This window comes from Muntiacus reevesi, chromosome 22 (genome assembly GCF_963930625.1).
Source record: "Muntiacus reevesi chromosome 22, mMunRee1.1, whole genome shotgun sequence".
NCBI classification, from domain to species: domain Eukaryota; kingdom Metazoa; phylum Chordata; class Mammalia; order Artiodactyla; family Cervidae; genus Muntiacus; species Muntiacus reevesi.
The window spans coordinates 43,247,970-43,265,410 of record NC_089270.1 but is presented as its reverse complement, the minus strand read 5'-3'; the positions used below and the strand labels follow the sequence as shown (position 1 = coordinate 43,265,410).

The following is a 17,441-nucleotide window of genomic DNA, read 5'->3' as shown; positions in this document are numbered from 1 at the left end:
CACATATGTGTCCATGCCCTTTGCCAGCCACTTTGCAATTCCTCTCACAAAAGAGGATGCATTTTCTCACCCCTGGACTTCGGGTTTGCTGGGACATTTTCTTTGGTCGATGTGATAGAAGCAGTTGGCACACAAGAATCGTGCAGAGATGCGCAGGCCGCCAGCCCCTGCCCACCCTGCAAGAATGTGGCAAACCAGCAGTCAGCAGATTCAGGAGAACGAGAGTTGTTTTAAGCCAGAGATTTTATGGTGGTTTGCTCTTCAGTATCATTGAGCCAATAGCTGATGAATCCCGATCTTGTGGGACTCTATGCCAGAATGCAAGTGTTGGTTTTATTCCTGGGAGAGGTTTTCAAAGTCAGTGACATTATCTGATTAACAATGAATATATCAAAAAACCACTGCAGCAATTCAGGCAAGAGAAGCCTTGGACTAAAGCAAGAAGATTGACAGTTAGAGAGAGGCAGGTGGAATCAAGAAATTTTGTGGTTTGGAGGAGCAGAGAACCAAAGTGGGAGTTGGGGGGCTGGAGAGATGTGAAGAGAAGGGAAGGGTCTGTTTATTCAATGTGAAATTACTAGTGCATATACGTGTGCTGAAGAGAAGAGCTAAGGCAGACTCAGCCCATCCTATGCACATCACTAAATTCACTCCTTTTGTCTGCATAAGATCTCTGCAGAGTAGATTACATTAACACCTCATTTTACAAGTGGGGCAGCTGAGTCACAGAGAGTTACGTGATTTTCCTAAGCTCATGCCCTAGAAGGTAGCAGGGACGAAATTTCATGAAGTCTGACTCCAGGGTCTGTGTGCTTAGTCACTGAGGCACTCTACCACTGAGCCCAGTTCCCAGGCGTGAGGGGGGACATGGACTGTGAGCAAAGTACACTACCCACCATTCCAGTTCTAGAAGGGTCCAGTATTAGCCACTGCAGTCGCTGACCTACAAGGTCACCATGAAAGGAATTCAGGATGAGGCATTCTGTGTTTTGGACATATGAACCCCTAGATGGTTAAAATGTATATCTAAGGAAGAATTTCAATGACCCCACTGAAATGGCATTTTGCATTTCCCATACATAGAAAAGCACTAAATTCATTAACTAAGATATCTGATATTTGTGGCTAGCAGTAACCTTTTGCCAGGATGCATGCTTGACTACATGTATTCTCCAGTCCAAAAAATTCATATATATCCTGAGGGTCTCCTCCCCTAGCCCTCTGAAGCAGTTCTTCAGAGCTATCTAAGGGGCTGTCTCCTGGGATATAGCCTTAAGTTCCATAATAAAACTGAAACTCACAGCTCTCACATTGTGCATTTTTGGGTTTTTTGTTTGTTTTTTTTTTGGTCGACAGAACCAGGACATAAGGGCAACTTGACAGGCAAGTTGCCTGTTCAATATGCCCAGGTTGGCCTAGCATAGAGAATATAGCCAATAATAATATAATCACTTTATACAGTGACAGGGGGTAGCTAGATTTATTGTGGTGGTCATTTTGTAACGCATAAAAATATTGAATTACTATATTGTATACCTGAAACTGGGCTTCTCAGGTGGTACTGGTAGTAAAGAACCTGCCTGCCGATGCAGGAGATACAAGCAACATGGGTTTGATCCCTGGGTCAGGAAGACTTCCTGGAGAAGAGCATGACAACCCACCCCTGGTATGGGTGAATACCCCAGGTATTCTTGCCTGGAGAGTCCCATGGACAGACAAACCTGGTGGGCTGCAGTCCACAGGGTCATACAGAGTCAGACACGGCCGAAGCGACTTATCACACACCACAGCGCATACCTGAGACTGACATAACATGGTAAGCCAATTATAATTCAACTTAAAATTTGTAAATAAAAACATACACTCAGGAGAGCTTCATCCACAGAAATAGAAGTGAAATAGAGACTGTGGTTACAGGTAGAGAGAAATTGTTTGATGGAATCATGACAGAATGATGGGGGGGTGGGGGGCTCCTGCTTTATATAAGGCAAGATCATCTGATTAGTGCACGTGGGGAGAAGAATTTAGGAGAGAGGAAAACAAGTGAAACAGTCATTTTAGGGAAGGGGAAAGCTAATATATCATGGAAATAGAGTAGAATTATGGTGCACTGGCCAAGAATTTAAAGAGGAGCTGGCTAACATGCTTGAGTGTTTTTTCTCCACATTAATTATTTAGTTTCAGGTTTAAGAGAGGGAGGGAAACAGAAGAGGGTACAGATATTTGCTGGGGAGTGATCACAGTGACAGAACAAAGAATCTAAGCTGGATATGGAGGGAATAAACAATAGGAGCAGAAAGCGTGATAGTAAAAGAAAAACAAAGAGACAAAAAGGTCAGTGTATTAAGGGTCTGAACGATCTAAAATGTGATGACTAGAAAAGGCAAGTTGGAAGCATAGAAGAAACTAGTCAAGAGATGAATGCCTGCAGGAAAGATTTGGGAGGGAGTCCGGTTATCAGCAACAGAAAGGTTAAAGCTAGGACTGTAGGAATGGCTGAAAGGGAGAGAACCAAGTCAGGATCAAAGAAGCAAGATACTAGATGCAAATCCCCTGGAACAATGCTAGGGACTAGTGATAAGAGACAATGAAACAGCATTGCGAGCAGTGAATAGGGAGGACCTAGGAACCATAGGTCTGAGAAGGCAGTGGCACCGCACTCCAGTCCTCTTGCCTGGAGAATCCAATGGAGGGAGCAGCCTGGTAGGCTGCGGTCCATGGGGTCGCTAAGAGTCAGACACGACTGAGCGACTTCACTTTCACTTTTCACTTTCATGCATTGGAGAAGGCAATGGCAACCCACTCCAGTGTTCTTGCCTGGAGAATCCCAGGGACAGAGGAGCCTGTTGGGCTACCGTCTATGGGGTCGCACAGAGTCAGACATGACTGACGTGACTTAGCAGCAGCAGCAGGGACCGTAGGTAATAGCAACAGAGATGGGCAGTAAAGCCTGAAGGCACAAGATTCAAAGGAGCTGAGTGTTTAAAGGAAGAAAGAAGAGCTGTGGTCCAAAAGCTGCAATGGGGTGCTAGGAGAACACTCACCCCAAGCTCCAGGCCTGTGGTATTTGCTCTGTAACTATTACTAATAATAACAACAACATAATAAGAAGAAGAACAACACAACATTGATAATAAGCTGCTTCCACTGGAGAGAATGCAGGTGAGGAGGTGTCCATAGGAAGCACCCAGGTTTAAATTAGGCCAGGCAGGTGGTGAGGGCATTCAGAGGAGCAGTTTGCCCTGATAGTCCATCAATTCCAAATGGCACAGGCAAGAGTTTTGGAAGGCTGGAGAAGAAGAGGAAATTGGGTCAGATGAGTGGAGGTGATGAGTGGTGGCAGAGGGCACAGACCCTGTGGAAGCCTTGGAGGCGTGTGGCCTTCTGGTGGAGTATGAAGCATGACGGGATCAGTTCTGACGAGCTCTTGGAGAGGCTGGGTGTTCAGGTCAAGCTGGACAACGCGGGGCCACTGGGGCAACAGTCCTCTCCTGCTGACCTTAGCGGGGTGGTGGCCTGTGCAGGAAGCCAGGGGGTGGGAGCCTCCTGCATCAGTCTATAGACGGGGAGGGGCGGACAGCGCAGGTACAACAGAGCAGAAAAAGAGAATCAGACAATTAATCACAGTTCTGGTTCTATCCTACAACAAAGAATAATTACATACCAGCTTAAGTAGCACAGTGATTAAAGATATTATTTATTAGAAAGTATTGAATCAGTTTGGTTCTTGCTGTGAACTATAAAACTACAACATTCCAAACATACTTTAGAAATGAGTTTCTGCTCTCAACCACACTGCAACACTAATGATTTGGCAAATGTACAATTAAAACACACAAATGATTTACTTAGAAGGAATAAGCACAAACAAGATCCTTCTGCAAAGTTCTTTCCTGCTGTGAACATAGATTAGAATCATCAGAACAGAAAGTATTCAGACTTGATTCTGCTGAAAAATGCATTGTGACACTGGCAGGCATTCAATGGTTACTAAAGACAGATAATCTCGTAATACATTACTTTGTTTCCAAATACAATATTTCATAATTCAAACATCCATGAATGGATGGCTAATTGATAAAATTATAATTTTCTACATAATATAATCATATAATATATCTATTAAAAATAAGGTAATCTATATATACCAACAAAGGAGAAAAAAGGAAGATAATATCATATAACATACAGAATGCATGTGCATTTAGAGAGAGACTGAAAGACAGCCTACACATGAAAGAATTATACATGATAATCTTTAGGTGTTACTTCTTGAGGGTAGAAACACTTAATGTTCCATTTTGAAGTTTATGCAGGGTTTATATCCTTTTTATAGCATCTAACACAGAGGACTGAGGGATAAATAAACAAGTACTATTTATCATGGCCAGCAGAGAATCTCAAGGATCAATCAACAGGTATTAACATTGCTTGCATGAACCCTTCTTGTCCTCTAAGCTTGTCTGAAAACTCACTTCTGCACTGACTAGTGTATTTTCAAAGCTCCTTCATTTCCTGTTTTCAAGTAAAACTGGCTTTTCAGCTGGGTGACCTATGTCCTAGGTCTGCAGAAGTGGTGACCTAGTGATGCTTGCCGAAACCTATCAGCATGAGTCAGTAATCAAAGGGGATCGTTTCTTAACTGAAGAAGCAGTTCTTTTCCGGGTTAGCAAGGGTGCCCAGAGGAGGGAAGATAGAGAGATGGACAGAATAGGATGGGGGTTTCCCCTTTACTACCCAAAGCTCTGGGCTGAACAGTGATGGAGAGAGGGTTTAATCATGAAACTGAAGGGCCTGGAGAAGATGTCCATCTCACCCCACAACAGACTGAAAGACTGTTGCCCAGTCCAAGTTTGCTCTGCTCACCACACGACAAGCCAGGGAACTGAGGACAAGATGCTGAGGCAAGGAACACGGCTTGACTCGGAAAGCCAGCTGACTGAGGAGACAGCAGACCGACGTCTCCTTAAATAACACCTTGTCAGGGTCTGGATGCCAGGTCCTTTTATGGATCAGAGACGGGGAAGGGGGGAACAGAGTAAAAAGGCCATTTAATCTTACAAGTATCTGCTAGAATGGCAAGCCTTAGGCAGGGGTGTGTGAATTTCTTCCTTCCTGGCATCTACACGGAACAGCAGACTGGTTCCAAAGCGGGAAAGGAGTACGTCAAGGCTGTATATTGTCAGCCTGTTTCTTTAACTTATCTGCAGACTACATCATGAGAAATGGCAGGCTGGATGAAGCACAAGCTGGAATTAAGATTGCTGGGAGAAATATCAATAACCTCTGATATGCAGATGACACCACCCTTATGGCAGCAAACAAAGAGGAACTAGAGAGCCTCTTGATGAAAGTAAAAGAGGAGAGTGAAAAAGTTGGCTTAAAGCTCAACATTCAAGAAACTAAGATCATGGCATCTAGTCCCATCATTTCATGGCAAAGAGATGGGGAAACAATAGAAACAGTGACAGACTTTATTTTCTTGGGCTCTAAAATCACTGCAGATGGTGACTGCAGCCATAAAATTAAAAGACGCTTGCTCCTTGGAAGAAAAGCTATGACCAACCTAGACAACATATTAAAAAGCAGAGACATTACTTTGCCGACAAAGGTCCATCTAGTCAAAGCTGTGGTTTTTCCAGTAGTCATGTATGGGTGTGAGAGTTGGACCGTGAAGAAAGCTGAGCACCAAAGAATTGATGATTTTGAACTGTGGTGTTGGAGAAGACTCTTGAGAGTGCCTTGGACTGCAAGGAGATCCAACCAGTCCATCCTAAAGGAAATCAGTCCAGAATATTCATTGGAATAAGTGATGCTAAAAGCTGAAACTCCAATACTTTGGTCACTTGATGTGAAGAAATGACTCATTGGAAAAGACCCCAATGCTGGGAAAGACTGAGGGCAGGAGGGGAAGGGGGTGACAGAGGATGAGCTGGTTGGATGGCACCACTGACTTGATGGACATGAGTTTGAGCAAGCTCCAGGAGTTGGTGATGGACAGGGAAGCCTGGTGGGCTGCAGTCCATGCGGTTGCAAAGAGTTGCACACGATTGAGTAACTGAACAAAACTGATTTGCTAGCATGGCAAGCCTTAGGCAGGGGTGTGTATTAATTTCTTCCTTCCTGCCATCTACAGGTGGACAGGGTTCTGAACAATGGCACTTGAGCTTAACAGTCAGGCAGAGGGGCAGGGTTCTCCGAGGCAGGCCGTTAAGTGTGATTCGAACCACAAAAGTCACCAGAGAAATAGGCCTTCACGGAGACTCGTTCCTGTCACAGCTCCGCGCCCAGACACATTCCCAGGGAAGCAGAAGGGCTTAGTGAGCAGGCGGGAGGAGAATTTGAGTGGTTAAGTGCGTAAACACAGCAGCTACCACCTTGGGAATGCCTGAAATACAGAGGGATATTTGAGGAGAAAAAAACCATGGCTATAACCTGGGCAACAACACTGATAGGAATACATTTGCAATCAAGGCCTGTATGGGGCTCAGATATCAAAGTGTCAGGAGTTAGTCAGCCTGTCCAGGAGTCAAGGTCCATAGCTTCTGCTCTGCTGGGGGTGGAGAGGGGAGTAGATTATATATTCCTTACTTCCAGGATTTTGGTCCCTTAAAAAGCTATACATTTGAATTTAGGTCATAACTTCTTTAGCCTACTGCTGAAGACTGCCAAAATACATGGTTTCTCTTTTTAAAATGAAGTTCCTCTGTGCTAATATCATAAAAATTCATGGAATCTTCAATTTATCTTTGAGTTCTGATCCAATTTTTTAATGATACATTTCCACTTGACATTGTGATAGAAACTGTTTTCTTTGAACACTTAATCAAACACTAATCACATAAAGTTCACTTTTCAAAAGACCCCCATGAACTCAGAATCTCTGAAAATGTTACTTGACATTAAGTTAAATCACTGAGTATACCTAGATAAGAACAGCAGGGTTAAGAAAAAACAATGAAGGCCCAATGGCACTTGCTACCAGTCTCCATTCAGGTAGTGGGCTATACTTTTAGCAAAGCTAGGTCTTAATTTAAGAATGTGCCATAGGCTTTATTGGAAAAGACATAAATAATGGAGTTGGAGCCTGGAAAATGGCAAGCTGGCTCAACTTCTTGGAGCATCATTCGTCAGATCCAGCTGCAAAAGCTAGAAGTTATAAAAAATGCATGCAGGATTTCTTTTTAAGCATTAACACACCACTACTTTAAATGTTGGTTCTGACTGAGAAATTCCTCTCTGCAGGTACTTTTTACCCCTGTAACCTCAGCAAGCTGCCAGGGCCTCAGGAGACTAAACAAATTGCTAACTTAAAAATTCATTATAGTATCTGCTCTCTTTCCAAGACATAAATGTGCTTTATAATTTGCTCTTCTGAATCCCCAGGGACCTTAATCACCAAGGCCCCATGTGCTCATATGACGCCATCTCTCATCTATTATTAATATACTGGACAATTCTTAAAATGCATCACACCCAGAAGTCCTAAAGTGGGAAGCGAAAATGCCACTAGCCAGCACATTGATTTTCCCGAGGTAAGCAATATCAAAAGTGATGACAAAGATGATATTAACACACCAGATTCCCAGGCAGAAAGTATAAAGGGTTAAACTCTATAGTCTGTATTTACCAAAGATGGTGGCAAATGGATAATGAAGTCCAGGGTGTGAAGTCACTGTTAGAAGTTCATGAATGAAAGGAATTCAGTTCTGTGCAGCTAAGAAATATAATATAAAGTTATCAGGAATAGAATATAAAAGTATGAAATTTAAGACAGCAATATTTTGAAAATATAAAGACATCTGGATATAGGCTCAGAATTAGTACGGATAAAGCAGCTGGCTTCTTATCACATTTCAATGACTCATAAAAATGGCACATAAATTCAAGAGGGTTATAATTCAAGTAGGCCCAGTCAAGACATCGCCACTTGTGAAAGACATCCACATGTGAAAGAAGCAGCATCCAGAAGAGGAAACTGACACAGCCTCAGGGGGAAATGGGATCCCTGAGAAAGTGCCGCAAGGGTGGAAAATCAGTGCTACTGATATTTTCAAACTAAACCCTTGGAGTCTAGGTCAGTATGAAGACCCAGACTTTCTTTCTCTGAAAATCTGGGTCTTAAATCCGTTCAAAGCACTTCCTTAAAATTAGCTGATGGGCAAATATAGTAGAAATGGATTAAATGGATGAAGGGATAGAGAGTCATAACCAAAAAAACCACAAGAACTCTCATGGATTTTGTAAGGATAATGTTTCCATCCTAAAGAAGTACAGGACTTTCTTCAAATGCAGTCATAGGTGGAGGCAGAGAACAATCTGATTGAAAATGGGCACAAAAGACTCCTAGAACTCTGAGAGTTTGGCCAGCAATTATAACCTATTACAGATGAGATCAGAGTTATGCAAAGATAAGAGATGGAAAGGCTAAATTAGGAGTATGATCTGACTATAGCTCTCAGTCTTTTTTTTTTTTTTTTTTTTTTAATTTTTATTTTTCAGTGGGTTTTGTCATACATTGATATGAATCAGCCATAGAGTTACACGAATTCCCCATCCCGGTCTCCCATCCCACCTCCCTCTCCACCCGATTCCTCTGGATCTTCCCAGCCCAACAGGCCCGAGCACTTGACTCATGCCTCCCACCTGGGCTGGTGGTCTGTTTCACCACAGATAATATACATGCTGTTCTTTCGAAACATCCCACCCTCCCCTTCTCCCACAGAGTTCAAAAGTCTGTTCTGTACTTCTGCATCTCTTGGTGTTGGCATATGTGATGAGGGAATGTGTCACTCAGACCAGTAATCAGCCTAGACGCAGGAGGGTGCGGTAAGGACCCATCACTGGGCGGACACGACTGGTGGGATCAAATCAGTTCCCTTTTCACGTGCTCTTGGCTACAGGGTTTGAATTTATACCAGGCATCCCCTTGGTCTGGATAAAAGACCCCTTGAGATCACCCACATAACTTCAATTTTGTCTTTATTTCGTATCCCTTTGACTATGAATTCAGCCCTTCAGTTATCCTGATGCAAGAAGGATTTATAAAATGATAAAAACAAATAATTTGTAGTTGGAAACGGATATTCTCCATCAAAATTAATAAATCAACATTTGGATTACCATTCTCTCATAACTTAACATGAGTCTGTTCTCTCCTCTCATGCCAAGAGGTCTTTCACGAGGCGCTGGTATATAAAGCTCCAGAACTACAGATCTAACATCAGACCAGGTGACAGGAATTTTGCCACCCTGTGGGGCATCTTGGCAGCCAGTCAGCTAGACCCCTTAAGTGGCTCTATCTCTCATGTTACCAAAAAAAAAGAAAGAAAGAAACATGTATGAATACCTGATCCACTAGTGCATTTAGCACTAGATGATTGTGAATCAGAAATCAACAACTATACAAATCAACAACTGACACCAAATCCACCACACTCTTCAAGAACAGACCCTCCATCTATTTTGTTTGTTCTGGGCTCTGACGTGGTGCCTGACATACAAGGCATGCTCGGTCACTCAGCCAAGTCCAGTTCTTTGTGAACCCGTGGACGGCTGCCCACCAGGCTCCTCTGTCCATGGGATTTCCCAGGCAAGAATACTGGACTGGGTTGCCATTTCCTCCTTCAGGGGATCTTCCTGTCCCAGAGACTGAACCCGTCTCCTGCACCTCCTGCATTGGCAGGCGGGTTCTTTACCACTGAGCTACTTGACATCCATTAGGGACCTGAGGAGTGCTTTTGAATAAGTAAAATTTTAAGAAAGGGAAATGTAAAGAAAAAAGAGAAAGAATTCAAGTTTCTTTTGGAAGACGAAGCTGCTGGTGAGTCATGATGATTTTTCATACGACTACTGGCCAAGTGGTTTCCATCCTCCTGAGTAATTACTCATAAATATTTTTGGAGGACAGAGAAAACTGTGAAAAAGATCAGTCATGTAACTGGACAAAATAATACAAGGTGGTGAAGATGCAGTTTGTTCTTGCTTTAATAGAAACACAGAAGGAGATTATTTAAAAATAGCTTCCTATTTGTATACACCACTCAGCTTGAAGAAAAGAGACATGTGAAGTGAAGTGAAAGCTGTTCAGTCGTGTCTGACTCTTTGCGACCCCATGGAATACAATCCATAGAATTCTTCAGGCTAGAATCCTGGAGTGGGTAGCCTTTCCCTTCTCCAGGGGATCTTCCCAACCCAGGGATCAAACCAGGGTCTCCTGCAATGCAGGCGGATTCTATTACCAGCTGAGCGGCAAGGGAAGCCCAGACATGTGAAAGTCCACTGTATTTGTCTATTAGTTGACTCAGGAATAAGTAGCCTACAGTGATGAGTTAGAGCCAAAAAATAAAATTGATACAGAAATAGAATAACAACTTATAAAAAGGTGCATAAAAGAGCTCTCCTTCTGTTGCTTTTAAGTCATCTGAGGAAGCAGACAGATATAAACCACAGCTGATAATTCAGGATTCTCATACCTTTGTCATGGAGACCCAGCAGGACTTTTACACACACTCTGGACACTGTTTTGTCATATTATGCTGTGTTGAAATATTATGAACTCCCTAACGTTGAAGCTATTCGTATGCTGTTAAAAGGTCAGAGTTTAAGGTCCAAGAAAAAGACCTATTAAAATATCTTTTTAAAGAGGACATGGTGCTAAGTGAAATAAGCCAGACACAAAACAACAACTAATAGCAATGATTCTACTTATATAAAGTACCTAGAATACTCAAATTACAGAGACAGAAAGCAGACTAGCAGTTACCGGGAGCCTGGGGAAAGAGAAATGGGGAATTCCTGTTTAGTGGGTACATAGTCTCATTTGGGGATGATGAAAAGGTTCTGCAGATGATTTGTGGTGATAGTTACACAACAATGTGACTGTACTTAATGCCACTGAACTGCACACTTAAAAACAGTTAAAATGGTAAGTTTTGTGTTAAGTGTATCTTACCACAATTAAAATCTCAAGTGAGGAATTAGTCACTCACTAGACTCAGAAAGCTCAATTTGAATGGAATGAAACCAGTAACCCAGACAATGTGACCTCTTCTTCCCACTCACGGGGCTGGGATACTGAAATGATGTGAAAATTAATTTTCCATTAAGACCCTTGAGCAGACATAGTTAGAATGCCCCTCCCATCCTACATGTAAATGATTCTAAGTACTTAATAGCCATCACTGTCATTTACTGATGATCTGCCCTGAGCCAACACTAATTGCTTTACAGAAGGCATTTCTTTAGAATGTAATTTAAGACCCCTGAATTCCAGCACCAGCTTAACTCTCCCAACCCACTCATGGTTCTCTCCTCTACATTTGGCCAACTGGGGACCATCCTGAGGCTTCAGACTCAAGAATTCAGCTTCCTCTGATAACCCTCACAGGATCACAGCCTAAACCAGTGTTTCCTAAACCAGGCTCCACATAAGAATCACCAGAGGATTTAAAAATTACTGGCCCCCAAGCTAAAGCCTAGAGATTTTGGTTTAACTAGTCAATGGTGTGTCCAGGGTATTTGGTAATTTTTTTAACTCTCCAGGGGATCCTAATCAATATTCAAGGCAGAGCTCCACTGACCTAAACTGAGTTACTTATTTTCCCTGAGTGCCTGAGGCCCCTCATGATTCGCACCACAATATTAGCCTGCACCTTGCTTTATTATAATCATGTGCTAGCTGGGCCTTCCCTTTTGGACACAAGCTCCTTGAGAGCAAGTTCAAGTTCACCACTGTATTCATAAGCCTGGAGCAGCACCTGTCATATAGGAAGGGCTCAGTAACTACCCTGAGTTGCTTTCTGTAATTCACTTTGCACCCACTCTGGATGACAGGTCTTATCATCCCCAATTTAAAAACGAGCCCTCTGAGGCTCAGAGAGGCTAAATCATTTCCCCAAAACCACACAGCAAGTGAGTGGCAGAGCCAGGATTAGAACTTTGCTCTCTCTAATTGTAGAATTCTGTTCATTACACTAAAGTGATTTCAGACTCCTTGAATAATTTACTCATATTAAATGAATTGTTCTTAGTGAATTAAAAATATAGACAAACCTAGAAACTATAAGTGTGCTGTGAGTAACTGGGTAAGATACTCAAAACTGAAAAATCACTCAGTTTCTTAAGGTTGTTGGAGATAAGCTTTGGCACAGCCTGGGCCTGGGCTGAATAATCAGAAGCATGCTGCTGAAGAGGCCTCATGGCCATTCCTGGAGGAATATTCTATTTCTCAATCTCAATAATAGAACTCTCCTTTCTAGGACTCTAGAGCCAATAAGCCTGAAATGGTTTTGATGTATTGACTTCTGAACAAACAAATAAAACCAGTAAAAGAAAATTGTGAGATTGTAATGTCCACTGCAACTTTCTTAGGCACCACGTCAGATTCTGCTGACAACCACCCATTCAGTTTTAGGACTTTCACACTTCCTGTGGCCACCCAGTCTCCAGCACAGCATTGGTTTTCCCTCAAAGGCATACACCACTGAGACAACCCCACTGCCCGGAGAGAAGAGAGCTCCCACATGGGACTAGATACACCTGCGTGGATCTCTTTTCCCAAATACATGGCAGTCACTGACTTCTGGAACACACTTACTTCCTGAGATGAGCTTCCACCGCTCAGGTCTCTCTGACTGCTCAGGAAAGGAGCTTGGCTACCAAATGTCAGGTGGCCTAGGAGTGCCAATTACTGTTCAGTTCCCAGGGCCACCTCTAATTATGGAAAATTGGAAGTATATACAACAGTAAGTGAACATTTCTGCCTACAATTCAATCAGACAGTTGGCACAGAGTGTACAAGTCTGTGATTAAGATGGTGAGTCAGGCCACAAGCCTAGGTTTGTACAAATATTCTGGCATATTATGAGATGGACCACTATATAGTAAATCTTGGCACAAACAAATAAAAAGGCTTTTTTAACTATCTTGGAAATCAGGAGGTTTAACAACTATCTCTCCAAGCTTGCAGGGCAGTCGCTTAAACTTCATGAGAGGTCTGTATCTTTCACAGCATCACTTAACAGACATCACAGTCATTAAGGACTCTGGGTGTGAATCCTACAGCTCAATAGGCTCGAGCCCTGAAACAATTTCTTAATGATCTTTTAGCTTTTCCCCCTTAATCTGTGAAAGGGAACAAGGATAGCAGCAAATAGAGTTATTGTAAGAATTAAATGAATTAAATATTACTGCAAGTAATATACTTAACACAAATGTCCTCTGAATCTTAAGAGACTTAACTTTGAGACATTTCCCAACACTGGGTTCTGAGTCCTCATACAGGCAAAAGAGTTTCACAAAGTACATTAGTTTGGAGATTTCCCAGATCAGTTCATTTTTTTTTTAAAGGATTTGGTGATGGAAGAATATGATATATAGCTGGCAACCTCTGTTTTTCTTGTGTATGTCACATAAGAACATTAAAATAACTACCTAAGATTGTCAACATTATTTCATGAAATAAACGATACTTAAGCACAAAAGAGAAAGAAAGAAAGACAGAAAGAAGTCTAAAATACAGAGTATCTTGTTTTCTAAATTTTGAATAAAATTCAGCCTTCTGAAAAACATACATTGTCCATATCTTTCTCTTCTGCTCTCTGGCAGGTGAAGAACTAGCAGAGAACATCAATAATGCATGAACTAGCATCTGAGAATCATTTGACAGCCTCCCCTGGAATCTCTCTGTGACCCCAGAGCACCAAGGACCCAAAAGCAGAATGGAGACTCCATCCTTCTTGTGGCTGGATCCCAAGAAGTTCTCAAAGTTAAGTCTCTTAAGATTCAGAAGACATGATCAGATGTAAAAAAGAAATACAGGAAGTCTGTGAGGCATGGCCAGAATAGGAGCCCTAAATTTTTGTGGTTTTCACATAAGATGTTCATGGCACTCCCAAGTAAGGGCACATCAGAACAACTCGAGATATGATGCTGTGACACTTACTGTAAGGCTGTAAGTTCAGTTTTGAATCAAACCGATGACTATCACTTTAAAGAGAACAGAATACACTTAAAGAAGATATCAGATTAACACCAGGAATATTATTAGATTTTCCCTATGCTAACGCATTGGCAGAATTTTTCTGTTTTGTTTGGTAAAGAATTTGAGTTGCTTATAAATTTATGCTGAAACTCATAACTCACTTTCAGAGGTTAATGTGAGCTGCCCTACTTGCACAGGGAGCTGTATTTACCATACCCCACTGTTCCTATGTTTCCATTAGAATGCAATTATCCTGCTTGGGAAAAAATAAAGGTCACTGGGTTAATGGAGCTTACCTTCCTTTTATAGTCCATAAATAATAAAACAGATATAATATTTACAAAGAAAACCACATCCTTCATATCATTGTATTTCTGATGCTTTTTTTCATAGGATCTTTGAGTACATGGCACTTACTATGGCCATAATTCTTGCAGTCCATCAAGTTCCCACAGCACAGGTTGAGTACAAAGTACACGGCATGTGTCTATTAAACTGATATTCGTCAATACGAAAACATCCACAAAATTTTCTATGACATTTTCAAATCAGATTATTGAATAGTCCACTCTGAATTCGAGGAGTGTATCAAAGAATGATTTATCCCAGCAAACACACAGAAAACCTCGTGAGCTTGATCTAAGTATTGACAGAGATACCCATTTAAAACATTCGAAACAAATACAGATTCAAGTGCTGTCCTTTGCTTCCAGAATGACTCACCAACAGACACTGTGAGTAGATAGCAATCAGTGCTTGTGACCATGCGAAGAGGTAAGACTTTCCTGCCACTAGTTTCTCTAATGAAAAAATGAAGACTTTCCTGCCAGCTAAATAGCTAAATAGGGCTCTCAGCCCAAAAGAACCTAATCAACGCTTTCACTTCAGACTTCCCAAGGGATCAACTAGGCAATCGTGCCAGTACCTAGCACATCAAGATTTATAGGCAGATTAGGAATACATGCCCTAAACAGCTTCAGAAAGCCATTTGCCTTGAACGATAATAAAAAAGACAACAAAATTTAGAGCAGCTGCTGTTGGGTCATCAACACCCTGAAACTAACAGAATGTCTCGTGAGATTTCTCCAATAAATAATTTTAAAATAATATGGGAATGAGAATACACCCCTGAGCCTGCTGTAAGAACTGTTAAACACTTGTAAATCACTTTCCCAAAATAATGAAAATCTCTGCTTTCCGCTTGACACAGGCTTGTGTACCAAAATGCACTTCAACTGCCAACAAACAGAATCACACACAACTTCTGCAGCAGCAACACAGCACATTTCTGTGAATAAGCATTTTAGGTTCAGACTATAAACCTAGCAATGAACCAACCAACCACTGTCATTAACAATACAGCATTATAAGCACACTTTAAAAAAGTTAATTTGAAGAGCATGTATCTGTCAATAGCACATGATTATTTGTTTTTATTATAATTAGTAACAGCAAAATGGTTGTTGTTAACTACCATTTACTGAGTGCTATTCAACTGGGCACTGATCTATTAGTTTTATGTGCATTGTCTAATTTAAGCCCTGAAAAAGCTTTATGGTCTATGATAGGTGACAGAATATTCCACCCCCAAATATGCCACTTTGACATAAGAATTTAGAACTAAAGATTTTAAAAACAACTGTAAGAAGGGCATTCTAAGCTCCCCTTTTCTTCCTGAATATAGAATATCAAAAACTCCCATGTAGGGACTTCCCTGGTGGTCTAGTGGTTAAGAATCCGCCTGTCAATGCAGGGCACAAGGGTTTTTATCCCTGATCCCAGAAGATCCCACATGCTTTGGGGCAACTAAGCTGGTGTATCACAACTACTGTGCCCGAGCTCCACAACAAGAGAAGCCACTGCAATGAGACGCCTGTGTGCTGCAGCTACAGAGTGGTCACACACCGCACAGCCTAAAATTAATTAATTAAAAAAAAAAGAAAAACAACTCTTATCTGAAAGATGCCCTCCCTACACCAGGAGAAAAGAACATTCTTCCATGGGGTGTCAAAGCCAAGAGAATTCTGTACAAAGAGACCTTGCTAAAATAATTTCTATCTTATCTTTTTCAATCCTCTTTCAGCCTCCCTATATATTTTAGTTACATTCCCACAATTGCCTGCCTCTCTTTCTTCAACCTGGTATAAAAGTATTTAGGTTTCGTCACTTCTTTGGGTCTTCATGACATTATAAGGGCTCCTGTGTTATGTAAATCTTATAGAAATGCATATGCTTTTCTATTGTTAATCTGTTTTATGTCAGTTTAATTTTCAGACCTAGCTGAAAAACTCCAGGAGGATAGAGGGGGAATCTTGCCTCCCACACTTCTGTGATGGTTTGTTATCTAATTAAACTACTGACCTAACAGCACAGAGCGTTAAGATCTAACATTTTTTAGAGACACTTAATTTTTCTTAGTATTCATTCTCAATGTAAATATTTTGGGGCTTTGAAATTTATCTAGGCTGCGGTCCATGGGGTTGCAAAGAGTTGGACACAACTGAGAACTGAACTGAACCCAAGACCTCTCCACTTATGGACTTCTGGTTTCAAGGATCTCTAAATCCAATCAGCCCTTGACTAAATATAGAAATGAAGCAAGTTTTATCATTACATACAAGCTGCTTTCTTAGCCTAAATTTTATCCCTTTCCCATAAAATCTTTTGAAAGGATAAAATTTCTTTAAAGAATCAGAAAGAGCCCCATGAATCCATAAGTGGTTTAGCATAATTTCTCTATTTTTTAATGCCACCCTGACTCCTGGGCTACATGATTTGTAACTCGTTCATTTAACCAGTCAGTCACTCATATAAGTCATTTGATAATCTTGTATGTCCTCTACATTGACAAACTATATAATAGGCTATATATTGGCTCTACAGTGCTAAGGAAAACCGTTTCTACTAAGCATTTCAATTACTAAAATATTTAAGACTCAAGGACAATATTATAGTATACTATGTTAATTATTTTAATGCAATGATACATAAAATTTTTTTAATCTTAATTTTAAAAACTGATGATGAGAGACTAACAAATTGAGGCAGTGTTTACCCCTATGAAGTCACCTGCTTCAAACTCACTTAAAATTTCAGAGTTGGTATTTTTGTTCATGCTTATATTACTTGACATGACCTTTAAATGTCCAGCACGAACCAAGTAGCATTCCAAGGGTACATGTCCTTGTCTCAGAATCATACTTTCAGCTTGAAATCTGGGGAGAAAGAATATTAAAAACATCTCTTCAGTAAAATAGTTAGAAGTCATTTTTGACTAACAAAATCCTGTCACCGTCTTCTGTAAAGAACTTTACTTTTTATTTTCTTAATAAAACTATCATCCTCTTCTCATAAAGACCTTGAAGGCAGGGACCCTAGTCAACTTGTCCACAGCTATAGCATCCAAGCCTAGAATGGTGCTTGGGTCAGAAAGTCGACACTCAATAAATATACATTG

At 41.1% G+C, this 17,441-nt stretch overlaps 1 protein-coding gene across 1 annotated transcript in view; it reads right to left on the bottom strand.

Moving 5' to 3' along the window:
• CLOCK (clock circadian regulator) overlaps positions 1–17,441 on the bottom strand; it is a 332,535-nt gene that overhangs the window by 314,466 nt on the left and 628 nt on the right. The window lies entirely within an intron of this gene.